At 39.4% G+C, this 14,662-nt stretch overlaps 1 protein-coding gene and 1 pseudogene across 4 annotated transcripts in view; both read left to right on the top strand.

Moving 5' to 3' along the window:
* Kirrel1 (kirre like nephrin family adhesion molecule 1) overlaps positions 1-14,662 on the top strand; it is a 1,148,154-nt gene that overhangs the window by 110,915 nt on the left and 1,022,577 nt on the right. The gene's annotated exons all lie outside the window — the stretch shown is intronic.
* On the top strand, positions 2,336-3,171 carry LOC127232914 (protein SET-like; annotated as a pseudogene).

Here is a 14,662-nt window from a genome sequence, read left to right as displayed (position 1 = left end):
TTGTGTTTTTCCCTTGAGCTCTCTTTTGGACACTGTCTGTTTAGTTCCATGTCCTATTTGTAGTTTATTGTTGCTTTCTTGATGTTTAGGGCTTGCTGTTGTTGTTTTAGTTCTTTGAATGTTCTAAATACTAACCCTCAGCCAGAGATAGAGATGGTTGTTTCCATTCTGTAAGATTCCTCTTCAGTCAAATGATGTTCCTGCTTTACAGAAATCTTTTATTTCATTCAATCCCATTTATTAATTCTTGGTCTTTTAAAAATATTTTTAAAGATTTATTTATTTTTATTTTTGTGTATCAGCCATGTATATACCTTGTTCCCACCAGCAGAGAGCATCAGATCCTCTGGAACTGGAATTACCATGTTCTGAGAGCTACCACATGGGTGCTGGGAATCAAATACAGGTCCTCTGGAAAAGCAGCCAGAGCTCATAGCCACTGAGACTTTACTCCAGCCTCCTTAGTTGTTGGTCTTAAAACAATGCTATCAAGTTCTGTCCACAGAGTAATTTATTGAGCTAATGATTCCCTCCTTTCTTTTCTATTAGATTCAGGGTATAGAACTTATATTAAGGTCCTTGATCCCTTTGAAAGTTGAGTTTTGTATAGGAAGAGACATAAGAATTGAGTTTCATTCTAATTGTAGCTATCCAGTTTGACCAAAACCATTTGTTGAAGATGCTGTCTTTTCTCCAATGTGTCTTGTTAGCCACTTTTTCAAAAATCACGTGCAATAGGAACATGTTCTTACGAGTTCTCAACTATAGTTCATTGATCATAAGTCTGTTTTCATACCAGTGCTGTGCTATTTTTATTACTATAACTCTGCAATATAAGTTGAAATCTGAGATTGTGATGTCCTCATACTTGTTCAGAATTCTTTTGGCTATTCTGGGAATTTCATGCTTCCATATGAAATTTAGGGTAATTTTTTTTTCAATTTCTATGAAGCATTGCATTGGAATTTTGGTGGGGATTGTGTTGAATCAGTAGACTGTTTTTGGTAGGCTGGTCATTTTTAGAATTCCTAATCATACCAATTTGTAAATGAGGAGGTCTTTTCTTATTCTTATATCTTCAATTTCTTCAGTGTCCTAAAGTTTTATTTCACAAGTCTATCACTTCCTTGGCTAGAATTAGTCAAAGGTGTTTTTGAGACTATTGTGAATGGTATTGTTCCTTTTTCAGCATTTTTTTTGTACATAGGAAAGCTGCAGATTCTTATGTGTTAATTTTGAATCCTGTTACCTTAATATGTTTATTAGCTGTGGGAATTTTCTGGTTGACATCTTCAAGGTCTTTTATGGATAGAATCATATCATTTCCAAATAAGGATATTTTTACTTCTTCCTTTGCTATGTATATCTTCTTAGCTAAACTTCTCTTATTTCAAGCACTATAGGCTCAGAAAACAGAGTGGAAGAGGGGACAAAAAGATTGTAAGAGCCAGAGGACCCAGGAGTCTGAAGTGAGGCCCGGTCTCCTAGAAATGACAGGGAACCTACAAGCACTAAATTTCAACAATATGACTGTCAAAACAATACCTGAAGGATGATAAACAAGAGAAATGCTATGTGGAAGAGGGAAATCATGTGTGTGTGTGTGTGTGTGTGTGTGTGTGTGTGTGTACACATTGGTTTTATTGTAACAAAACAACTATACACTTCAACATTTAAAAATGAACATCTTTTTCCTTCCAGTGAAAACCAATAAATAAAGTTGCAACACAGAAATGTCAATTCCAAATAAAACCCTACAGGTTCTGCTGATTCTCCCATTGAGTGGCAGGGCTCAAGTCATTGTTTGCAGAGAACTTTATTTTAAAAGTGTCACCTTAAACTGCAAGGATGTCTGTTAGAACACCACAATAAAACATGCCAAAGGAGGCGCCATGGTGTCACAATGCCCACTTACCCCCCCCCCAGACACCTCAAACCCACCCTTGCTGATCTTCTATACCCGCCCTTTTTTTTCTTTTTTTTTTTCTTTTTATTAAATAAGAGAAAGTAGACAGATACATGTTGGTAAATGCTAACTGTATTCACATAGAGACACACACAGTGTAATCTCTGAGCCCCATATACCGAGAAAGGAAAAAGCTAGAATTCTATGCACTACTACACAGAGGCCTAGCACTCCAAGCCTCCAGCAGAGCCCAGGGAGTCAGAGGGCTTCTCTTCCCCCACAGCGCACATTGGCAGTGTTGAATCCATAGTTTGAGACAAGGATAAAAAATGAATTTAGAACAGAAGAGTGGAGATTCTTTTCTCGTATTTTGTTCCTGCAACTTTCTTCCTTCTCTAAGCACCGAGGCTCTGGTCACCAGCTTCACGCCAGCTCCCTCGTGCCATGGCCCCGAAAGGGTAATCTGCGCTCCTGCCTCAGTCAAAGAAATCCAAATTGGTTCAAGACGCGAAGCTGGAGGACAAGTCGGCCTCTCTCGGCCTGCCAAAGGGAGAAAAAGAACATAAGAAGGAATTGAACACATTGACGAAGTACAAAATGAAATAGACAGACTTAATGAACAAGCCAGTGAGGAAATTTTGGAAGTAGAAAAAAAATATAACCAACTCCGCCAGCCATTTTTTCAGAAGAGGTCAGAATTGATCACCCAAATCTCAAATTTTTGGGTAACAACGTTTGCCAACCATCCACAAGGGTCTGCACTGCTTGGGGAGGAAGGCGAAGAGACTCTGCATTACTCGACCAGAGTTGAAGTAACCAAATTTGAAGACATTAAATCAGGTTAATAGATTTTTATTTTGATGAAAATCCTTACTTTGAAAATGAAGTTCTCTCCTAAGAATTTCATCTGAATGAGAGTGGTGTCCCATCGTCAAAGTCCACTGAAATCAAATGGAAATTTGGAAAGGATTTGACAAAACGCTCAAGTCAAACAAAGAATAAGGCCCACAGGAAGAGGCAGCGCGAAGAGCCAGAGAACTTTACCTGGTTTACTGAGCATTCTGATGCAGGTGCAGATGAGTTGGGAGAGGTCATCAAAGCCAAACCCCTTGCAGTACTATTTGGTTCCTGATGTGGATGATGAAGAAGGGGAGGCAGAAGAGGAGGAGGAGGAAGGCTTGGAAGATATTGATGAAGAAGGGGATGAAGGTGAAGATGATGAAGATGATGATGAAGGGGAGGAGGATGAAGGTGAGGATGGCTAGCACAGAAGACTGATGGATTCCAACCTTCTTTTTTAAATTTTATTTTTAATTTTCTCCAGTCCCTGGGAGCAAGTTGCAGTCATTTCCCTCCCCTTCCCAACCTCTCTTGTGCTCAGTCGCCCTGTTTTTGAGGTCTCAACGCCATGGTTCTCAACTTTATTGGGGGGAAAATGCCTTAAACAAAATACAACAGGAAGAGGGAAATCTTAATGGAACTCCATCCCTACAAGAGCTACTGGCAATTAACAACGATCAAGAGAAGGAAAATTATCATACACCAAGAGGTCAACGTTGAAAACAAACATAAACATCAAGCAACACTAAACATACTGCTTGGTTTTTGTTTTTTGGGTTGCTTTCTGCTTTTGGTGTGTGTGTGTGTGTGTGTGTGTGTGTGTGTGTGTGTGTGTGTGTGTAACACCTGAAAGCACAGAAACAAGCAACACCCAAAAACGTGTAGATAGAGAGTTAATAAAAAACAGGGCTATGTAAAGTCTCAAACCCTGAGACAAATGGCTGAGGTGCCTATTTAACACATCAAAGCAGACCTGGCCTCCAGGTTCTCCCAGTATCCCTCAGTCCCTACCTATTACATGGTAGGCTGGCTTATCCCTTACCCTCTACCCTGAACTCTCCAGCCAAGGGGCTGGGCTAACCTTGCCTATATAATCCAGCCATTTTGGGCCCCTCACTCACCTACCTTTTTTTTTTTTTTTTTTAAACCTTTGACTCCCTTGGCTACTGTTGCAATTTAAGAAAAGCAGTGCTTGCTCAAGAGATAGGGTTCAAGCAGAGGGTTTTTCTTTAATTAGGGAAAGGGATCATAAGAAGGGGAAAGGACAGTGGGGAGACCTGCCTCTTGGGAGCAGGAAAGAGGAAAGGTGGGTGACAGACCAGAGAGAGAAGAATAGACAGAGAAAGAGAGAGAGGAACAGACACAGAGAGAGGAAGAGACAGAACCGGCAGGCAGAGGAGGGGGTGGGAGGAGGGCAGGACCCTTTTTAAAGGGAACATAGTGAGTATGCACAGGTGGTGCTCTTAGTGGCCGCACCTGAGGGTGTGTCCTGTCAGAACCCCAAGGGCAGGCCAGTACAGATGCCTGAATACTAACAGCTACTGCACCTGGTTTCCCTCTCTGCCCGCCCCCCACCCCAATCTCCTCTCCTGGCTGAGGCAAGTCACATGGCTGCTGTTTAAAACTATGTTTTCCTAGTAGATTTATTTTTTAAACAGGAGTTGAATCCAAGTTACATACACAATATATTCTAAACAAAAGTTGAATCACATATGTTATAGCAGCCTAAAATTAATGAAATAGAAATGAAGAAATAATACTTTTTTGTTTTTGTCTTTTATTTTATTTTTTCATGTAGGTAATAAATGTCCTTCATAGAACTGCTTTTTTTGTGTCCCAGAGGTTTGGGGTGTTGTGTTTTCATTTTCATTTAGTTCCAGGGACCTTTTATTTCCTTCTTGATTTCTTTTTCATTCATTAGCTACTTCCTTAATCTCAATGAGTTTGTAAAAAGAAATTTATTTGGTGTAGATTTTAAGTTTTACTGCATTATGATCAGATAGTATATACAGAGTTATTTCTGTTTTTCTGAGTTTATTAAGGTTTGCTTTGTGTCATAGAATATGGCCTGTTTTAGAGATGCTTCCATGCACTGCTGAGTAGACTGCATGTTCTCAGGTGTTTAGGGGCAAGTCCATTTGATATGTAGTTATTTAATCCTGATGTTTCTCTCTGTATTCTTTGCCCAGATGACCTATCTTTTGGAGACAGCAGGATGTTGAAATAGGCGAGAGTTAATGGGTATCTTTAATTCTAGCGGTATGTTTTAGGTACACCAGTGTTTGGCACGTATATGTTTAGGATTGCAGTGTCATCTTGGTTAATTATTCCCTTGATTAGAAAGAACTGTCTTTATCTCTTCTGATTTATTTTAGTTTGAAGTCTATTTTGTCAGAAATCGCAGTAGGAATGTCTGTTTTCTCTCTTGTCTCCTTTGATTGGAGTTCTTTTTTCCATTAAGATTTCGCTTATCTTTAACGGCAAGATGAGGGTATTTTTATTATACAACAGAAAGATGGATTTTGTGTTTTAAACCATTCAGCAAGCCTGTGTATTTGATTGATGAGGTGAGGCTATTAACATTTAATGCTTTTGTTGAAAGATATGTGTTGGTTGCAGTCATTTTTTTTCTGTTAGTGTTCTGAGTCATACTCTGTATGCTGCTTCATTTGTTTCTTCCAGTGTTATATGTAGGACTGATTTGGTGGACATGAATTCACTTAAGATTTTTTTAAAATAGTTTTATTTTATTTTATTTTATATGTGTGGGTATTTTGCCTGCATGTCTCTGCACCACATGCATGAGTACTCAGAGATCAGAAGAGGGCCTCACACTTTCCCCTTGAACTAGAGTTACAGGTAGTTATGAGCAGCCATGTAGGTGGTGGGAATTGAAAGTGGGTCTTTTGGAAAAGTAGCCAGTGCTCTTAACTGCTGAGCCATCCCTCCAGTCCTGCTTTTAGGATATATATATATATATATCATGGAACATTTCCCTTTCTCCTTCAACTATGGAACATAGTTTTTTTTGTTTGTTTGTTTGTTTGTTTACAGTAGTGTTACAAGCAGTTTTCCTGCCAGCCTGGTCCCACAGCCCCATCAGCCCCAAATAACACATAGAGATGCTATATTAGATATAAAGCTGTTTGGCCTGTTGCTATTGTTTCTTACTGGCTAGCTCTGTCTTAAATATTAACCCATTTCTATTAATCTAAGTGTTTCCACATGGTCTTATCTTACCGGAGAGAGGATTTGGACCCGACCTCTTCCTCTCAAGTCTCTACATCTTGAATCTCCTCTCCTACATCTCCCAGAATCCTCCTTGTCTCCTAGTCCCACCTATCTTGTTTTCCTATTGGCCAACAGTGCTTTAGTTACTAACCAATAAGAGAAACATATTTACAGAATGACATCTCCCAACACAGTTTGGCATCCATGTTCTTATAGAACTTACAGTACATTGTTCCTGGCTCTTCTGTCTTCCAAAGTTTTCACTGATAAATCTGCTGTTATTTGATGCATTTCCCTTTACATGTGATATGTTTTCTTCTCTTGAGCTTTCAATTTGCTTTCTTTGTTCTGTATGTTTATTGTTTTAACTGATGGGACTATGGGGAGTTTCATATCTGATCTTGTCTACTTGATATTCCGTGTGCTTATATCTGTCAGGGCTTGTCTTTCCTTAGTTTAGGGAAATTTTCTTCTATGATCTTGCTGAAGATCTGGTCTATGCCATTGACCTAGGTTTCTTCTTCATTTGTTCATATAATGCAAAGATTTGGTTATTTCATGGTATACTACAGTTCCTGCATGTTTCTTTCTGGTTTTTATTAAAGTTTTTTTTTTAATTTATCCTTTGCTTGTGTAGCTTAGTTTCTCCACTTTATCTTTGAGTCTTGATAGTATATCTTCTCTTTAATCCATTCTACTTTCAAGGTTTTCCCCTGAATTTTCTAATTGAGTTATTGAGTTTTTCAAGTCCAACCTCAGTTCAGTTTGAGTTCTCCTAATGTTTTTATATCTTTATTAAGCTTGGTTTCCATATGCTAGATTATCTTCATCATTTCATTCTGCCTATGTTTACTTTTATGCTTTGCCATAGATATCCACCTGCCTCTGCTAGCCAGCCGAGTGCTGGGATTAAAGATGTATAAAACTATGCTTGGCCTAAATAGAATTAAAAATAAGCTAAACTTACTAAATTTGTTCTTTGAAACTTTCATACCTGTTGTGGAATAACCCTTTTGTACACTGTGAAGATTTGTCACTCATATTGGCTTTTTAAAGAGCTAAATGTCCAATAGTTAGGCAGGTAGAAGTCAAGTGGGACTTGCAGACAAAAAGAGCATAGGAAAGAAGGATGGTGGAGTTGCCAGCCAAACACAGAGGAAACAAGAGATGAACTTGCTGTGCTGAAAAATGGTACCACCATGTGTAGAGCATAGATAAGAAATATGGGTTAATTCAAGTTGTAAGAGCTACTTAGTAACAAGCCTAAGCTATTGGCCAAGCATTTATACTTAATAAGTCTTTGGTTATTTGGGAGCTGGCTGGAGGGACAGAAACTCCTACCTACACATACCTGTATATAGTGTACATTGGTTTCTCTTACCCCGACCTCTTTTATATCTATTCAATTCCCAGCAACCTTTCCTCCTCCCTACAAGGCTCTTTTCTATATTCACATCAGGAATTTATTATAACTAGCTGCTTTTTTGTTTCTTCTTTATACCCCTTGAGTTCTTTGATAGAGTTGATGATTTTTCTTTTAAGTTCTATATCCTGGGGTTCATCTAGGTAATTCTCATTGGAGAATAATTCTAGCGACAGGCAGATTTGTGGGGAGGGGACATATTTTCTTGATCCTTTATATTGTTTTTATTTTTGTGATGAGACCTGAGCATGTGGACTTCTTGTGTTGGTGAGTGTCCAGTGTGGACACAATATTTTGGGTTGGAGCATAGGGCATGAGTCATGGTAAGGATATGGAGGCAGGCTGGGCGTGGAGTTTGGCTATAGTGCAGGTAGGATGTGTAAGGTCTATTTGATTTATGGTGTCTTAACTCCAGGGCTTTTGTCTAGTAATTTTCCTGGATTGCCTGCCAATTATTGAGAGGGTGGTATTAAAATCACTCACTATCACTCTGTTGGGGTCAGTCTTTGTTGGGGTCAATCTAATTATGTTTCTTTTACAAATTTGGATGTCCCTGTGTTTGATGCTTATATGCTTAGATTTGTAATATTGTGTAGGTGGATTTTCCCTTTAATGAATATTAAATTTCCCTACCTATCTTTTTTCAGTAGTTTTATTTTGTTGGAAATGAAAATAACTACTCCTCCTTCCTAGTTCCCTTTTCTTAGGATTTCATTTTCCCTTAATGCAATTGATTCTTGGAGCCAACAACAATAATACATCTTTTATTGGGGAATTGAGATAATGAATACAGTTATTAATGAAAGATGTGTATAGCTTCTATCATTGTGTTAATTTTATAGTGTTTTATGCTTTGAATACCTTGAACTCGGGTGTTTTTATTTTGTTTTATAACTGGGAACATGTGTATCACCTTTTCAAACCACCCAGTGGGAACCGGTGGACTCATCAGTGAATACACCACTAATGACAATGACTTCTGTGTTCTTCTGAATCTGTCAGTTGCTAATTATGTTTCCCCTTGAGACACTCCCCCCCAATAGACGGTTGACCACTGACAGCTCCGATCTTGTGCAGAAGATGCCGTGAGATCATAATCTCAGTGAGGTATATCATATCCTTCTCCCTGTCTCCGAGCTCTTGCATCTTCCCACTCCTTCCTCTAAAATGTTTGCCGAGGCTCACAGGAGTAGTTTAATATCCTGTTTAGGATGGAGTATTTGATTGTTATTTATTCTTAGCACTTTGAGCAACTGTGAGTCTCTGCATTCACTACCCTCATTTCAAAGAGAGTCTTCTCAAACTAAGACTGAGAGTAGCATCTGTCTTTGATTATAAACATAAATATTTGGGAGGCAGTTTTGTGCCATTTCAGTTTAGTGAAACAACAGTACTAAGCTACCCCCAGGAATCTAAGCCCTCCTTGGCTATATTAGTCAGGGTTCTCTAAAGGAACAGAACTGATAGAACATATAGAGATAGATAGATAGATAGATAGATAGATAGATAGATAGATAGATAGATGATAGACAGACAGACAGACAGACATATAGATATTCATAGACTGGCTTATAGGGTGCAATCTGTGTAGCCCAACAATATCCGTATCACACGGGAAGCCATTAGTTGTCTAATTAACACTGGTGTCAATCTATTTTGCAATTCCCAAGAAGTTGGCTCTAAGATGGTGAAAGAATGTCTCAGGACTAGGACAGCTGACAGTGTTAGTGAGAGTGTGGGAAAGCAGGCAAAATGCAAAGTTGCCTCCGGTGTCCTTCTGTGGCTGGCGCCAGCTGGTTGGGAAAGAGGATGCTTCCTGCTCAATTCCAGCTTAGTTTCCACCTTCCCACCTGAGTGTGTGCTGCTTTCTCAGCTAAAACTCCACTCTCTGCTTCATTGTGTTTTCTATTATATTGAGTTCTGCTCTGCTGTTAGCTATTTATTGTGAGTTCTGCCTTTGTGCTCCTCTTGCGTGTTCAACGACGGTAAGATACGTCGCTGAACCATTATTTCAGCGTTTCTAACTTTTGAACTTCCTCTCAGGACTGCTTTGATTGTATCCCATAAGTTTTGGCATGCTGTACCTTCATTTTAATTCAACTATAGGAGTTTTTAAGATTTCTTTTATGGCCCATTCAGTAGCATGTTGCTTAACTTCCACTAATTTTCTATAGATTCTCTCGTTGATTTTCAGCTCTATTCCATTATATTATGATACAATAAAAGAAATTATTTCAGTCCCCCCCTTTTGAGCTAGCTTTGTGTCATAGTGTATGACCTTATCTTAGATGAAGTTCCATGAGCTGATGGAAAAAAAATGTGTGTTTCTGCAGTGTTTAGAAGGAATTTTCTGTAGATATTTGATATGTCCATTTGATATATGATGCTGTTTAACTCGGATAGGTTTAATCAGTGACTTGACATTTAGGAGTATTTGTTTTATAAAATTGGTTTCATTTGTGTTTTGTATGTATATGTTTAAAATTGGATTGTCTTCTTAGAGGGTCATTTCTTTAATCAGAATGAAGTGACATCATTTATCTCTTCTGATTACTTTTGATTTGAAGTCCATTTTGTCAGACGTTAGAACAGTGAGACCTGATTTTTTTTTCCTAGTTCCTTTGTCTGGAACGGCTTTTACAGTCTTCACAAGTGATGTCTAGTTTGTTTGGTGATGTGTGTTTCTTGGAAGTATCAAATAGATGGATCCCAGGTTTTGATCCAATGTCTATGCCTTTAAATAATTCATTTAAAATTCATTTATTATCATTAGTGTGCTTGCATGTGCATGTGTGCCTCTGTGAGTGTGTGTGTGTGTGTGTGTGTGTGTGTGTGTGTGTGCGTGTGTGTATATGTGCATCAAGGCATATGTGTGGAGGCTGGAGAATAATCTTTGACAGCTGGTTCTCCTTTTCCACATCTAGGGACCAAACTCAGCCAACATTTTGCTTGCTGATCCATGTCACTGGATTCCTGTATCTTCTTATTGGGGAACTGGGCCCATCCATGTTTAGAATTATTAACAAAAGGTATGTGTGAATTTTTGTCATTTCTGTATACTTATTTCATTATCCTCGGTTAGCTACTTTGATAGCATCATTTATGTTTTCCCAGAAACCTCTTGAATGTAGCCTCGTCATTATTTTTTTTTTCAATCTAACAAATTATTTTCTTAGGCAAAAGCAAGTAGATCTCTGAATTCAAGGCCAGCCTGGACTACACAGTGAGCTCCAAGCCAGCCAGAGCTACATAGTAAGACCCTGTCTCAAAACCAAAAAGCAACAAAAGCACCACCCACAAAAATGAACTCCTTTCTGTAGCCTCTGTGGAGCTTCCCTGATGATCCTAAGTGCTTTTAGCCAAGTTTTATCTTGTAATTAATCGCTTCAGATAATTTTTCTGGGCTGGAAGATGTGGTTTTTCAGAACTTGAAATACATCCATCCAAGCTTTTTTCACTTTTAGAGTTTCTATTTATAATTTATAATTTAGCTGTTATTTTTACAGCCTGCCTTTCTGTGTGATTTGGCATATATCTCTTGCAGCTCTCAATGCATTTCTTTTGTTCTGTATATTTAGTATTTTAACCATAATATGATGCAGAGGGTTTCTTTTCTGGTTCTATCTGACTCTAGAATTGAATGAACTTCTCTTTCCTTAGATTTGGGGAATTTTCTGTTTTGATTGGACTGAACTCTTTCCTCTGGCTGTATCAGCTACTGTTCCGTAACTGTGATAAAACACCACGTCCGAAGGCAACCTATAGAAGGCAGCATTTAGCTTGGCTTATGGTTCCAGAGTGAGAACTCACAATGGCAGGAAGACATTAGCAGGTGGCCATATAAGAGGCTGGCAAAACAAAGCAGCTCTTAAGCTTCATGCAGAAATCAGGGAGAGTTAGTGGAAGTGGAGTGATATACTTTCTCCAGTGAAGTTTCATGCTCTAAAAAGCTCCACAATCTTCCCCAAATAGCATCACTAGCTGAGGATCAAGAGTTTAAAAACATAAGCCTACGGAAAACATTTTTCATCCAAACTGCCACAGTGCCTGCACAGTATTGTTCTTCTATGCACATGACTTATAAATTTGGTTTTTAACTGGTGTCTCAAGTAACTTCCATATTTCATTCATGCTTTAAAAGTTTTATTTTCCTTAGGTGAATGTACTAATTCTTCCATTTTGTCTTCAGTTTCCAATACTCTGTCTTGTTTGGGATGTACTCCTCTGTTGATCATTTCCACTGAGGCTTTTATTTGCCTGACTGAGATTTTCTTCCCAGTTTTCAATTTGGATCTGTTTGTGTTTTTTAAAAATTCATTTATGAGTTTGTGTCCATCTTAAGTAGTATTCCATTGCTGTGAAGAGACACCATGACCACAAAAACTCTTATAAAAGCAGGCATTTTGTTTTGTTTTTCAAGACCGTTTCTCTGTGTAGCTTTGGGCCATGTCCTAGAATTCGATCTGTAGAGCAGGCTGGCCTCGAACTCACAGAGATCTACCTGCCTTTGCCTCCCAAGTGCTTGGAATTAAAAGCATGAGCCACTACCACCTGGTCAAAAGAAAGCATTTAATTGGGGCTTGCTTGCAGTTTAGTTCATTTTTATCATGTTTGGGATCATGCAGGAAGACATAGTGCAGGAGAAGTAGTTGAGAATTCTATATTTGAATCCACGGGCTGCAGGAAAAGAGCCCAAAAGCCATTGGGTATGGCTTGGGCTTCTGAATTCTCAAAGCCTACCCCCAGTGACATACTTCTCCAACAAGGTCACATCTCTTAACCCTTCTAAGTAGTGACACTCCTTGATGACTAAGCATTCAAATATGTGAGTGAGCCTTTGGGGAACATCCTTAGTCAATCGCCACAGTGTCCTCTTTGTTTGGAATTTTGTCTATGTCATTCTCATTGGTAGACATTACATGGGGATTAGTAGTTTTGGGGGAAGACATGCTGTCTTGGTTTTTCAGGTTTCTTACATTTTTTTTTTTTTTTTTTTTTTTTGCATTGGTACTTATACTTTAGATCATTGGCTGAATTTTTTTTTTTTTTTTTTAATTTAGGCCACCTTTCTTCTTTCCATGAAAGTGGGCTAGTTTATAAAGGGGCCTGTCCTGCAGATCCAAAGATGTGAAATCTCCATGACACAGGTCAATGACAGATTATCTAAGAGGAGTCCCAGTGATAGTACAGCAGAAGCCAGAGGCCCCGAACCAGACCAATGACTCACTGCAATGAACTTGCAAGTACAATGTGTGGACTAAAGGGTTTACTGTGTGACTCACTGTGATGCACTACAGTTTCCACGATGAGATTTTTTTTTCCCCTTTTAAATTTTATTTTATTTTTGGAGGGAGGTTTCCAGGGCAGAGGGTGTAAATGAAGGAATGGGAAGATGAATGGGATAGAGATGCATGATGTGGAATCCACAAAGAATCAATAGACGTCAAAAAAGAAAAACAATCAGTATTAAAAATTAGACCCATTATTAAATAATAGTAAAACAAAAAAAAAAAAAAACAAAACAAAACAAAATAAAACACAAGTCCCAAGCACTTTAGAAAGTGAGTGGGCACTGATGGTAATGTGTGTATTAACATATTAACTACTATGTATATGTGTGAAAAGGAAAGGCTTTAAGTAAGACCAGTAATTAATATTGGGTTGGTGGTAAAAGAAGAGGAAGGAAATGAATAGATACAGTAATGACAGATGTGGGGGAGGGGTAGAGAGATATCCACCCCACCTGCACCTGTTGCACTGACTATGCCCATTGGGGGGTGGGGACAAGTGCAGGCATGACCTGGGGGACTAGGTCTGGGGTCCTGGACTCTAGCTCTTTTACTTCCTGGTTGGAGACCGAGAGCATCCAGAGGCATCCTTGAGATGGGAACCTTTCTGGTGTAAGTGATTTCTCCCCTAATAAGCATCCATCAGCCTATCATTTCCCAGATTCCTATTTATACGCTTTAGTGGGGAGAGATAGCAACTTTAGCCTAAGATAAATGAAAAGAGAGAGGTAAAGAAATGCAGCCAGGCCATTCAAAATAGTACTGGTTCTTAGGGAGCCAACACACAGAGACCTCACGAACTAGACCAGCCTATGCTTTTTGGGAAAGTTCATGAAAAGGGAGATTTAAAAAACAAACAAACAAACAAACAAAAAAAAAAACCCAGAAAAAATGGGGAAGTCTAGGGGGAAAAGGAAGAAAATAAAATAGTGGGATCAATTGATAATGTGTATTAAATAAGGGAGGAGTAGATATGAAGAGGGAAAGGTAGGTATACGGAGTGTGAATGTTCTGCCCTGCTTGATCTTGCATAAACCCAGCTTCTCGGCATGCCTTTCTGAGATCCTAGACCCCCATCACCTCCTTCCTGGCTTCCCCCAGCATTCTTTTTAAGGTTGGATCTCTGATGCATACTGCTGAGAAACCATTCCAGGTTTGATTTCAAATGCTGTTCTCACCGTCATCTTTGGGGAGGTCTTGTGGGAGATGATGCTCTTGGCACTGGATATTCTTTCACAGTTGCAGTCACAGAAGCCCGTCATGTTTCTGATTGGTTCTTCAGAAGCCTGGTTGTGAATGCTGGTCCTACCTCTGGGCAGCCCTTTGCAAAGCTGGGCGAGTTGGTCTACCTCTGTGCCTTTGGTCTCGATGTCCCACATGTGGCTCAGACTCTGAGTCTGTTCTCTGTAGATCTGATTTTGATCGTGTTTCCACACCACCCAATACTGTGTTCTTCTGATTTGCTGCGCCTTCTCCACAATCCGGAGGCGTTCAGCTGGTCAAGTTTCAGTATATAGTCCTATGACACTCACTCTGCACTCCAAACATTTTGAAAGTTTTATTTATGTGTAAGTGTATGGCTTTATATGAATGTGTCCCACTTGCGTGTTCATAGAGGCCAGAGGATGGCATCCAATCCCCAGGAGTCAGAGTTCAGATGGCATGAGCTGTTCAGCATGGGTGCCGAGAACTGAACTTGGGCAGCTCTTTCTCTTAACAGCTGAGCCGTCTCTGCAGTCCCCACACTGAGTTTCCTAAAGTGGGGTTCAGGGAGAGGCTCAGACCACTAAAGTTCTGATTCAGCAGTTGTCTTTTAAAAATGACGTTGTGCAGCTGCTTTGGGTTTCCTGATGTCTCCTCACCCTATGCCAACATCAGTGCCACGCCCCTGCTGTCCTCTCTTTTGCCGCTCTTTTACATGCCCATTCCTGATAATATAATGCCAGTTTGCTGGTCCTCTCAGTCTGAAGCATG

The sequence above is a fragment of the Phodopus roborovskii genome, unplaced genomic scaffold, assembly GCF_943737965.1.
Source record: "Phodopus roborovskii unplaced genomic scaffold, PHOROB, whole genome shotgun sequence".
Lineage (NCBI taxonomy): Eukaryota > Metazoa > Chordata > Mammalia > Rodentia > Cricetidae > Phodopus > Phodopus roborovskii.
Note: the sequence above shows the minus strand (reverse complement) of the source record. Positions and strands in the feature narration are given on the sequence as shown.